Genomic DNA, 12,839 nt, shown 5'->3' with positions numbered 1-12,839 from the left:
TTTGAGCCCAGGAATCTGCATCCTAAACAAACCTCCCCAAGGTGATTCTGATTCAGCTTGTCCCTAACCATGTGGTTGGGAACCCCAGGCTCTTCCTGACTTAGATAAAGGCTCGAAGTGGGGAATGACTTGCCCCTAGTAACAGAGCGGATTAGCAGGAGAGCGGGACTTCTCGCCCAGTGCTCTCACCATGACCTCCTCCTGTCTTATTTTGGGAACTTAGTCTGTGATGTCAGAGATCCAGGACTATGAGTTTTCTAGGACCGCTGTAACGAAGCACCACTGGGTGGCTTCAAACAGCAGAAGTTTATTTTGGAGTTCTGGAGAGGAGCAGTCTGAAATCAAGATGTCAGCTGGGCCCTGTTCCTGCTGAAGTCCTTGGCGGGTAAGGAGGGAGCCCTTCTCCTGCCTCTTCCAGGTTCTGTGGTGGCTGGAAGTCCTTGGCCGTCTTTGGCTTGCAACCGTCTCTATCCAATCTCTGCCTGTGTTGTTACGCGGGCTCTTCCCTGGGTGTCTGTCCCCGATTTCCCTCGTCTTGTAAGGACACCAGTCACTGGGTTTAGGGCCCACTCTAACCCAGTAAGACCTCATCTTAACTACTCCTACCTGCAAAGGCTTTTATTTCTAATAAAGTCACATTCTGAGGTTCTGTAGACGTGAATTTGGCGGGAGACACCATTCAACCCACACCACCAGGGAATACAGTCTTTCACCCCAGCTCTCCAGATAGCAGGACTCGTCTCAATCTTCAGGTTTCAGGGGAAAAGCCACCTCCCCGGAGAAGCCCTCCTTGACTACTCCACCTACACTGAGGGTCTCTCACCCAGTTACTCTTGATCACAGCCCCCTATGTGTTTCCTTCATAACATCACCATTACCTGTCTGCATCCCCTGACCTGAAACTCCTTGAGAACTGGAACTACGTCTGTTCTGTTCTTTAGGTGCCCAAAACAGCTCTTTGCAGGCAGCCAGGGAATGCTTCTTGAAGGAAGAAGGGAGGAAATATCCACCAGGCTCTGGTCACAGTCCTGCCTGCACCCACTGCGTGGCCCTGGGAGGTCTCTGAGCGGCTTGGCACCTCAGTGGCTTCATTTGAAGAATGGGAATCTCTCCGAGGGTCCATCATTTAGAGAGGGTTTGCCACTGTTTCCATCTTCATGACAGGTCCCTCCTCTCCCCCCACCCTACCATGTTCAAAACCCCCTCCGAATAGATCTCCTATCCTTCCCGCCTTCCCTGGGGGTCTCTGTAACTTCATTTTCCATTCAACCAATTTCGATGATTTTGCTTTTCTCAGCATTTATAAACACTCTCCTTTTCTCCCCCACCTCCCCTCCTCACTCCCCAACCAATTTTTTTTCTCCCTCCCATCTCCACTGTGATGAAGTGAGGTCAGGTGCTCATGGTACCCAGTGAGTCTAATTACCCGGGAAAGTAATTAACATCTCTAATAGAAGCTGCCACTGCTCATTTTCATTGGGACCACACAAAAGCAATAAGGTAAAAGAGTTTTGTAATTAAAGACTCGTTACTGTGGGCTCCCCATTCTATTCCGCAACTAATAAGTCTTTTGCTGTGGAAATGAGTATCCTGAGCTTCATGGAGACAGACAGCCCTGCTGGAAATTCTCTTACTGTTCTTTTTTTTTTTTTTTTTAATCTTTGCCTCCTGCTCATTTTCCCCCTTCGCGTGGGGCTCCATCCTCTGGCTTCTACTCTCCTGTCTTAGGAAAAGGCTCATTTCAGGAGCAAACACTGAACAACCCAGAAAAACTAGTGGCTGCGACCTTAAGGATGACTCAGTCGAGCTTGGAAATGTAAGGCTGAATTATTAGGCTGAAAATTTGGGAGGGGGTGCAGGAGGGGGTGAGCAAGAGCTGTTGGAGAAGCCATTTGGGGTCTGGGGTGAGGGGAACAGAATGAGGTGGGGGGTGCGGTTTCATTTCTCCTGCCTTTGTTGTGTAATCTGGGCACATCACTTAAATTTCATACTGGCTTAACTGGATTGTGAGGATGGTGTTCCAAGATCAACTAGAATAATTCAGGTGGCTTAGTTTTATCGAGCACTAGCCATGTGTCAGACTTTTGCGCATCTCCTGGGTATGAACTCATTTAATTCTCAGAGCAACCCGATGAGTTTAAATATATATGTATATTATCCCCGTTTTCCTTGTGAGGAAATCGAGGCCCAGACATATTAGGTGACTTGCTCAAGGTCATGCTGTCAGTAATTGGGAGAACTGGATTCCAACCCAGCTCCTCTATCTCCTGAACCCCTGCCCTCTATCCCCATAGGGTTTTCTTGTTTATTACTGACAAGGGGCGCTGCTAAGGGTTACAGATCTCTGACCCATGTCTCTAAAGTGTTGTGCAAGGGGCAAAGTGAGATCTCTGGCCACCCAAGCTAGTTTCTGAGAAGCTAGTCATAGGAGATGTGGATGCTATCTGAGGGTGTGAGATACCAGTCTAGAAACCCATAGGGCAGCAGCAGTGGGATGCAGAACAAAGAAAACAGACTCAGAGCTTAGGGAGACCTGGGTTCAAATCCTTGTTCTGTCACTTACTAGCTGTGCTACTTTGGGCAAATTAATTTACTTATCTGAGCCTCAGTTTCTCTCACCTACAAGATGGGAACCTTTATAAAGTGATTGTGATCATTGTGTGAGATCATCTTGGTAAATGCCTGGCACACAGAAGGTGTTCATTAAGTTGCAATCCTTGTCTTCTGTCTTTATCTTTCCTCCTCTTCCTCGTTTAATATTCATTCATTCATTCAGAAAATAATTTTTGCCTGCCTACTGTGGGGTAAGACCTACTTTAGGCCTGGAGAAAAGAATGGTGAAAAAGTCCAGGTCTTTGCCTTCTTGAAATGTACAGATATTGGGGACAAAAGTTAATAAATAAAAAGATCACTGTTAGGTAGTATAACGTCAGGTAACAAGAATTTTCCCCCATATGAACTGCAGAGATGAGGGTATTTGACTAGCTTATTTCTAGGATGCCATTTAGTTGTTGTTTGAGGTCAATGTTTTTGAACATCAGCAACTGAAAGCCTTAATGATGGTCATCTTACCTGTAAACACTGTGCTTCAGGTGGCAGGAGCCTGGAAAAAGGAAGGAAGGGGAATGAATAAAGGATGAGAGAAGGAAGAGATCGAGGTGAGAACCCCATTGAAGACAAAAAACAAACAAGCAAAAAGAGGACAAGGGGCAGAGAAAGAATGAGACCGGAAAGAGCAATGAGACCAAGAGCCTGAAGGACAGGAAGTGAGGGGGGGTGGCACAGGGGCTGCTGAAAGGAAGGGGAAATAAAACTCATGTCAATAAGCAGTGGGCAGCCAGCGTGGGTATGAACGTGGCCTCTGGAGTCAGCTGTGTAATATGCAAGCAGGTTTGCTTTACCTCTCTAAACTTTATGTTTCTCATCTGCAAAAATGGCATCATATAATGTATCAGTTACTGATGGCTGCATAACAAATCATCCTCAAAATTTGCAGCTTAACACAACAAACATTTACATGTTTGGGGACATGTAACAAACATCTCTATGGTTTGGGGATCTGGGTCCTTGGACTCAGGGTTTCTCATGAGGCTGTCATTGAGGTGTCAGCTGAGGTTGCGGCCAGGTCAAGACTGCCCTGAGGATTTGCCCACTGGCTCACTCAAGTGGTTTGTTGGTGGGATTTAGTTTCTCACAGGTTGTTGGATCCATAGCCTCAGTCTTCCAACGGCTGTTGGATGGAGGCCTCAGCTCCTTCCTACGTGGGCTTCTCCATAGGGCAGCTCACAACCTGGCAGCTGCTTCCATCAGAGTGAGCAACTGAGAGCAAGTAAGGGCCAGTAGTTTTGAAGTCGCAGTTAACCCAATCTTGCAAGTGACATCCCATCATCTTTATGGTACTCTCTGCATTAGAAGCGAATCACCAGGTCCGGCCCACACTCTGGGGGATGGGATTACATAAGGGCATAAATACCAGTAAGCAGACACCATTGGAAGCCATTCTGGAAGCCACCTACCATGTAGAACCTGCCAAGACTTTGAGGATTCAATGCAAAGATGCAGGAAAAACTGTTAGCACTTTGCCTGGTGCATAGTAAATGTTCAAAGCAGTTCTTATTGGTATTATTTTTCTTGTGGTTTGATAGGTGTTCCGTGCTCTGTTCTTCTACAGATGATAATGGAGAAGGAAATGCATATGAATGGACAGAAAAGGATGGTGAATCAATAGTTACCTATTGCCGCAATAATGCTGCATAACACACAATCCCCAGACCATAGTGGCATTCTACAATAGACACTTATTTTTGCTCATGAGCCAATCCATAGACTGACTTGCAGGCTCTGCAGATCTGGACTGGGCTTGGTGGGGCTCACTTCCAAGTCTGTGGTCAACTGTAGGCCAGTGAGGTGGCCCTGCTGATGTTGGTGGTTCCTCTCACTGTCTGGGGCCCGCCAGGGACAACTCAGCTGATTTGTTTCTGCTCCTGTGGCCTCTCATTCTACATCTGGCCTTGTCCTCAGGGATCCCTTTCCAAAAAGGGTTCCAGGACAGCAAGTAAACGTCCATGAGGCCAAGAGGCTCCTTGAAACCTCTGCTCAAAGCTGGCACCCCATCACTTCTGCCATTTCTATGAGCTAAGGGAAGTTGCAAGTCCAGCCCAGATTCAGAGGGTAGGGAAAAACTCCACCTCTCAGTGGGAAGAGCTGCAAAGTCACTTTGCCAGGGACACAGATATGAGAGAAGAATTGGGGCTATTTTTGCCATCAATCCACCACAGATGGAAAACTAGAGAGATCTGGAATTGAAATGTTACTCTTTCTAAAACATTTGGGTAATTCTGAGGGATGGGGTACTATCACTGAGTTTTGGACTTTTTGTAGAGTTGTGTTGACATTGTGTAATACTAATGATGACATTTTAAAAACATTTGTTCATTCACTTATTCAATCATACATTCATTCAGTCATCAAACATCTGGAGTGTGGGTTGGCATGGTTGGCTTTTCGGCCATATGGTCTCTGTTGCAACTACTCAACAGTGGTTGAAAGCAGCCCTGGGTGATACGGAAATGGGTGGGTGAGGCTGTGTTCCAGTAAAACTTTCTTTATGGACCCTGAGATTTGAATGTCATGTATTGTTCAAAGGCCATGAAATTTATTAAATTTTTTTTCTTCAATTATTTAAGGTGGTGAAAACCATTCTTAGCTTGTAGGTTGTAGAACTCAGATGGTGAGCCAAATTTGGCTTGTGGGCCATAACCTTGCTCTGGAGTCCTTCCCGAGTGCTTGCTGGTGTAGAACATCGGACGTCTTTTAAAGGTCCTTCTTCCTGTGTATCATCCCCTTTATTCTCACCCCAAACCATTCTCTCTGATACAGGAGAAAGAGTAGCGCCCACTAGGACGGGTTCTACTGCCCCTGGAGATGCATAAGGAGGTGGTAAACCTGGGGAAATGCCTCCATGGCTATTGGCAGGACCCGATTCATAATATGCAGAACCCAGTGCAAAATAAAAATGCAGAGTTTTGTTTTTTTTTTAACTGAAACATAGTCAGTTTACAGTGTTGTTTCTGGTGTGAAGCATAATGTTTCAGTCGTACATGTACATATATATATAATTGCTTTCATATTCTTTTTCATTGCAGGTTACTACAAGATATTGAATATAGTTCCCTGTGCTATACAGTATGAACTTGTTGTTTATCTAGTTTATATACAGTAGTTAGTATCTGCAAATCTCAAACTGCCAATTTATTCCTTCCCACTCTCTTATCCCCTCTGGTAACCTTAAGTTTGTTTTCTATGTCTGTGAGTCTGTTTCTCTTTGGTAAATAAGTCCATTTGTGTCTTTTTTTTTAGATTCCACATATAAATGATATCATATGGTATTTTTCTCTTTCTGGCTTGCTTCACTCAGAAATGATGCTCTCCAAGTCCATCCATGTTGCTGCAAAAATCTAAAAAATGCTGTTTTTCTTCAAAAATTAAAAAGTTTAAAACAGCAATGGTAGTTCAGGAAACGAAGCACAGGTTCTTTGTGACTGCATAGGTCACAAACCAGCCTGGCCAGCCCTGGCTGTGAGCTTTCAGCTTGCTTTCTTGTATGCTAAAAACAAAAAACAAAAAACAAAAAAAACTTGAGATATCACCCCATGCCTGTCAGAATGGTTATTGTCAAAAAGGCAAGAAACAACAAGTCTTGGTGAGGATGTGGAGAAAAGAGAAACCTCATACATGTTGGTGGGAATGTAAACTGGTGCAGTCACTATGGAAGACAGAATGGAGGTTCCTCAAAAATTGAGAATGGAACCACCATATAATCCAGCAATCCCACTTCTGAGTATTTATCCAAAGAATATGCAAACACTAATTTGAAAAGATATATAAATTCTTTTGTTTATTGTAGCACTATTTACAATAGCCAAGATACGGAAGCAACCTAGGTGCCCATCAATGGATGAAGATTGGAATAGATAAAGATGTTATACATATAGGATGATACTCAGTGTAAATAAAGATGAAATCTTGCCATTTGCGACGACAACATGGATGGACCTTGAGAGCATAGTGCTGAGTGAAATATGTCAGATGGAGAACCACAAATACCGTGTGATTCTACTCATACGTGGGATATAAAAAACAAGCAAGCAAACAGATGAAAAATGAAAATAAATGAACAAACCCAACCAAACAAAAACAAACACATTGATACAGAGAACGGGGTAGTGCTTACCAGAGGGGTGGGGAGATGCAGAGGATGAAATGGGTAAAAGGGGGTCAACTGTATTGTCACTGATGGAAACTAAATATTTGGTGGTGAGCACGCTAGAGGGTATACAGAAGTCAAAAGACGATACTGTACACGTGAAACTTACACAATGTTATAAACCAATGTTACTGCAATAAAAATAAATTAAAAAAAAAATAAAAACAACACGTTAGTAAGTCCTCCTCACAGAGTTATTTTAAGGATTAAGCCAACTAATAAATGCCAGCCTTTCTAGCATGTTTCCTGCCATGTAGTAGGTGAACAAGAAAAGTTTCATGACATGTCCTGGTGTCCTACTTTACCATGGTGCTTTGGTTGCTGGAAATTTGAATGCCACCAGCATCAGCACAGTGACAGGTTTGGGCAAAGCAGCAGCCCAGTGAGGATTTGCACTTCCATTTTTAGTAATTTTCCTGAAGGCCAAGACATCCGTTTGGATAGTTGGCACCAGATGAGACATTAGGGATTTCAGCTCAACTCAGAATAATTTGGAAACAGCACACCTGGTCTTCCATTTATATTTCTGTATTTTTTCGGTTGATTTGATTTATATCTTACAAATCTCTCTGTGCATTTTTTTCTTCCCCTCCTTCTGTTGCAATTTGACTAGATTATAGAAGGGCAGTGTAGATACTTGTCCCTTTAATTAAAGCCGTTCTCCTCCCCCAGGCCAAAATAGGTGTTATAAAAATTCCTGGGTGACTCCTTTTCAAACAATTGAATGCTGCACCAAGATGGTGTGTGAGAAATTCCTTTCTGCCAGTCGCTCCCATCAAAGGCACTGTTGGATTCGCGACTTTTAGTAGGAACTGTTTCCTGATATTGAATAAAAGTGGACAAAAGTCCTTTATTTACGAATATATTTGATTGTAATTGACAGGTTTAATTCAAATATTTGTTAAGTAACTTACTATTCATTCTCAAAGAGCTAAGGGTGAGAATTTTTGCCTTACAGAGCATGGATTTCCCAGATGAATCTCAGGAGGTTGATCTTGGAGAGTGTTCCATTCTTAATTTTTACAGGATCTACATGTGCTTCACAGTCCTATAATAAGGACTGGAATGCATCAACCTACCCCATGCAAAGGCAGAGATGGTCACTTCCAAAGTGCTCACTACTGAATGATTGGTGTTATCTCTTCAGCATTTATTATGTGCCAAGTGCCTTATATGCATGGTATAATTTATACCATCACCTAATTTAACTCTCACACGTGACCTGTGGTCAAAGTATTACTATCATTACTTTTGACAGGTGAGGAAATAGAGATTTGGCTAACACATGGTGAATTGGGATGGGAATACAGGTTTGACCAGGTTTTTTTTCTTTTTTTTTATTCTTACTGAGAAGAAATTCACATAACATAAACTTAGCCATTTTATAGTGAACATTTCAGTGACATTTAATGCATTCATGGTGTTGTGTGATTACCATCTCTGTCTAGTTCCAAAACATTTTCATCAACCACTCCCACCATCTCCTGACAACCACGAATCTATATTCTGTCTCTATGGATTTAGGCTAGTTAGTTTTTAATTATAATATGACACTAATAGGTGGGATTTATTTAGTGCCTACTGTATGCTGGGCATCATTCTAGGCACTTTGCATATGCTAATTCATTTCACCCGCTCTACCCTGTGCAGAAGGTGCCATTATTACCTCTGATCTACAGGTAAGAAAAGGGAGGCACAGAGAGGTCCAGAAAGTCATCCAAGGTTGCACAGCAACCAAGGGCCAGACTCTGGATTGGAACCCTGGCAGTCTGTCTCCAGACATCCCCTCTTAGTCACTGAGGTACACTGCCTTTATGTCACCTCATTCCTTTTACTAGGATGGTAGCATTCCCAGCAAATTCGTAGCCTATGCATCATAGTCCGTGTATATAGCACAGTCAGTGCTATATAGCCTTGGAGGTGCCCAGAGGAGGCTCATTCCCTGACTTTAACCTGAATCTTAGCTCAGCTGGAAGGGGATGTGATAAGAGCTCTGATGGAGAGATGTACAAAGGCTTGTGAAGGCTCAGAGAGGAGAGAGATTGGTTCTGCCAAAAGAGCCCAGAAAAGAATCTAGTTCTCTCATTCTTGTGTTCCTTTACATAAGGATAACATTCAAAATGACCTTTACATATCAGAGAAAAACAAAGATCTTATAAAGTCAGGATGGATTTTAGTGGTTGCTGAAAGCCATGCACATTCCTTGGTTCTGCCACTACTAGCTGTGTGACCTTGGGCTGGTTGCTTTACCTTTCTGAGCCTTTGTTTCCTCATCTTTTAAAATCAGGGCATTTTGACCTACAAACATATAAAGTTCCTGGCATATTCTAAGACTATACTAAATGTTCTTAATAAATGTTTTGATGTCCTAATTAAGACGTATTCTCAGGAACAGAGCTGATAAACTTCATGCTAAGGTATAAATAACAGGAACAACAATAATAGTCATCTTTATCTATTGAGCTCCTACGATGTGCCAGGCACTGTTCTAAGCTCTTCATCCATATTTTATTTAACGAGTGGGAATATACTGATTTTTTTTAAAGTGTTTTTTTTTTTTTAAACAAGACAACTGAGTCACATTTCACAAACCGATAGTCTGTGGGGAAACCTAGTCCCATGATTTAACCTATAAAACAAAATCAAGAAGGCTCCATCATCAACTAGGTTAAGGACACCTTGCATACTCTATCCCTGTGGTTCTCCAACTTCGTGGTACGCTGGGATCACCAAGGGATCGTTCGTGTACATTCGTGCTTGACCCCAGCTCCAGATGTTCTGATTTAGGTGGTCTGGGTGCACCTGGGCATACAGATGTCTTAAAGCTCCCAGGTGATTCCAGTGTGTAGCAAAGTGGGAACTTCTGCTCTGTCCCCTTCTTGAATCTTCAGTGTGCTCAGTGGCACAGTCAAAGCTTTGAAGAGTTCACCAAGCTTTTAAGTTTGTATTTCCCAATCATGGCTTTGTTGGAACTCGATCAGACATCGTTTGGAAAGCCCCTCTTTCCATCCCTTTGTTCCTTCTCTGTAAAAAAAAGTTACAAAATATTTAAGATACATGATGCCCTCACCTGGTCCCATCCCCTTTGGGACTTAGTCTCCTGCCAGCTCCCTCCATTCTGGGACCCCCACCAGGCACTCTCCCACCTTGAACCTTTGCACCGGCTCCCCTCTCCCCCTCTTCCATCACTCACTCTTTTCTCCCTGCCAGTTTTGATTTTTAGGTCTTCTTTTCATCCAAGTCTTTCCAAGCTTCCTGCTTTACAACCTCCACCCCCTTTTCCTGACACCTCTACTTTGTATTGCCCTTCCTTGCTTTACTATTTTTTTCTGCAATCTTATTGTCATCAAACAATTGAACAGATCTTACTCGTATTTGTGGTCTGTCCATTTCACTAGCGTCAGTCCCAGAAGACCAAGCCTTTGATCTCATTCACAGCTGTGTACCCAGTGCCTAGAGCAGTGCCTGGGATACAGCAGATGCTCAGTAAATACTTGTGGAGTGAATGAATGAATACATGAATGCAAAGTATTGAGAGCAAAATGACGAACGGCTGTGTGTCCATCACCCAGTTTAATGAGTGTTGGCATTTTGCTTATTTCCCTCAGTTCTTTCTTTTCCAAAGAAATAAAATGTTCTAGATACTGTTTATGGTTATGGGGATGCATGCAAATTTAATTCACTCCTTTTAAGATTGGTGTAGCATTCCATTGTATGATTATACCATAATTTATTTTTTTCCCCCTTTCAGTGGATATCTAGGTGGTTTCCAACTTTTTGCTATTACAGACAACACCACAGTGAACCCCCTTGGGCGTGTCTTCTGTGCACATGTGTGAGAGATCTGGTGTTTTAGATTTTGGACACGGAATGCCTGGTCTGAGGGCATGTGCCTCTTGACTTGGTGTTACCACGTTTCTCACCAAAGCGGCTGTACCAATTTATGCTCTTCCCTGCAGTGATTTTTGTCTACCTGGTAGGAGATGAGTTGACACCTTGCAATTACTTGTTGTTTACCTCTCCCTGGCTCCTAGCGAGGCTGAGCTCCTCGTCCTACGTTTACTGGCCATTCTGGTGAACTCATCTGTGAATTGTCTTTTGAGGGCCTTCATCCATTGTTCTGGGTTGTTTGTCTTTTTGTTATTGACTGGTAGAAATTCTTTATATATTCTGGGCATTAACCCTGTGTCAGTCGTGTGCTTTGCAAACATCTCCCACTCTGTCGCCTTTTAACTTTGTTTATACTGGCTTTGTTATACAGACTGCATACATTTTAATGTCAGAGCATTTTCTGATACGCAGAATGAAGGGACTGAGCGGTAGCATTTCAGGTATCAGCTTGGCGGGTTTTGGGGGGAGAAGGATGCAGTGCCTGAGGCTGGGACCTTCACTGCAGCCCCCACCACACTACTGTAAAATCTCCTTGACTCCCAAACCCTAATCTTTGTGAGGACAGGGCTTCTCCCCACAGTGGGTACCAGGCTACTTCCTTGTCTGAAAGGCATCCCGCTGTACCGTACCCCCAGCAGTCAGCAGTCTCAGCGCTGCCTTTGCTGCAAAACCACTGTACCAACTGGCAACCCTAGCACTTAACTGACTTGCAGAAATGAACCATTTTTCCTTTTTGAGATGTGTGTGTGATAATGGGAAACAGCAAGAGGGAGGGATGGAAACAAAACAGACCCAGGATAGTACTGGGTTGCACAAAATTGTGGAAGCAACAAACACAGGACGTTCCTGCCCCTTCTGAAGGTTCAGACAGGCCAGATAGACAAAAGGTCCCATGAGAGGTCGGTGAACACCCCACGCCCACAGATGGTACGGAGCCTTTTCCAAGACAAGCAGGCCCTGGTTCAGTTACCTCCTTTACAACCTAGAACCCTGATGATTTGGGGTTTCGTGTCTTACCATTTAGTTTTTGCTGTGTATCAGGTTATCCCCAAAACTTAGTGACTTAAAACAACAGTTATTTACGAGCTTACAATTCTGCAGGTCGACATTCTGAGCCAGACTCCAGGGGATGTTTAATTTCTATGGGTCCTGGCTGGTCTCACTCGTGTGCCTGTGGCCTGCTGTCGGTTGACTGAGTGACTCCATTTCCGGGGGTTGGTTGGTTGTCAGCTGGGCAGTGGGAGTGACTGGGCCATCCTCTCCTTCCCCGGCAGGCTCACCTGGACTTGCTCACATGCATCTCCAGGTCGCCAAAGCCACAAAAGCAGAAGCTGTGAGGTCGACGGAGACCCAGGCTCGGGACTCAACACAACGTCACCTCTGCCATCTTCTGTCAGCCGAACCAAGCCACGGGGCCATTCCAGATCAAGAGATGGGAAACAGACTCCTCTTTTCCATGGGAGAAGCCTGGAAAGCATTGTGACCATTTTCTCAATCTACCATGGAGACTTCTGAGATACAGACTTCAACTCAAGATGGTAGCAAGACGCTTGTCACTGACAGACTTCTCTCACAGGTTTCAATATCATCACACACACACACACACACACACACACACACACACACGTCGTTCAGAATGAACTAGTCAGTGACCTGGAGACAGCGGGGAAGCTGGGATGGGGAGATTTGGTTTGAAAAGGTTTGAGAGTGACTTCTGGGAGAAGGAAAGGAACATTTGTGGGAGAAGTGGTGGGAAAGGGAGAGGCCTTGTTTGTGATTCTGGGACAGAGCTGAGAATGAAGGATGAGAGACTGGCTTTGGGGCAACTGCTGAACAGAAGAGAATTGGAGAGTAGGAGGAGTAGGGAGAATAATTTTAAAGAGTGTGATAGTGTTTTAGGCATTAGATCCTCTATAATGTTCTTTAGCAGATTCAGATACAGATTGGAAATACTTTTAACTGTAGGACTCAATACAAGACACTCCGAGCCTGGACTGTGTGACCTCTGGCCCTTAATTAAAGTTATGATAGTAATTTGTCACTTTGCTGGGAGATGATCTGGAATTCTCTCTGCTTCAGGGGGTCTAGGGGCACAGATGTCAGCTGATGGAAGAGCCTCCGACCTGCTCAGCCCCCACCTTCCACTTGGCTGTTCTCATCCATCCCTGCTGTGGTTGGGTTC

The sequence above is a fragment of the Camelus bactrianus genome, chromosome 12 (genome assembly GCF_048773025.1).
Source record: "Camelus bactrianus isolate YW-2024 breed Bactrian camel chromosome 12, ASM4877302v1, whole genome shotgun sequence".
Lineage (NCBI taxonomy): Eukaryota > Metazoa > Chordata > Mammalia > Artiodactyla > Camelidae > Camelus > Camelus bactrianus.
This window is presented reverse-complemented; position numbering follows the sequence as displayed.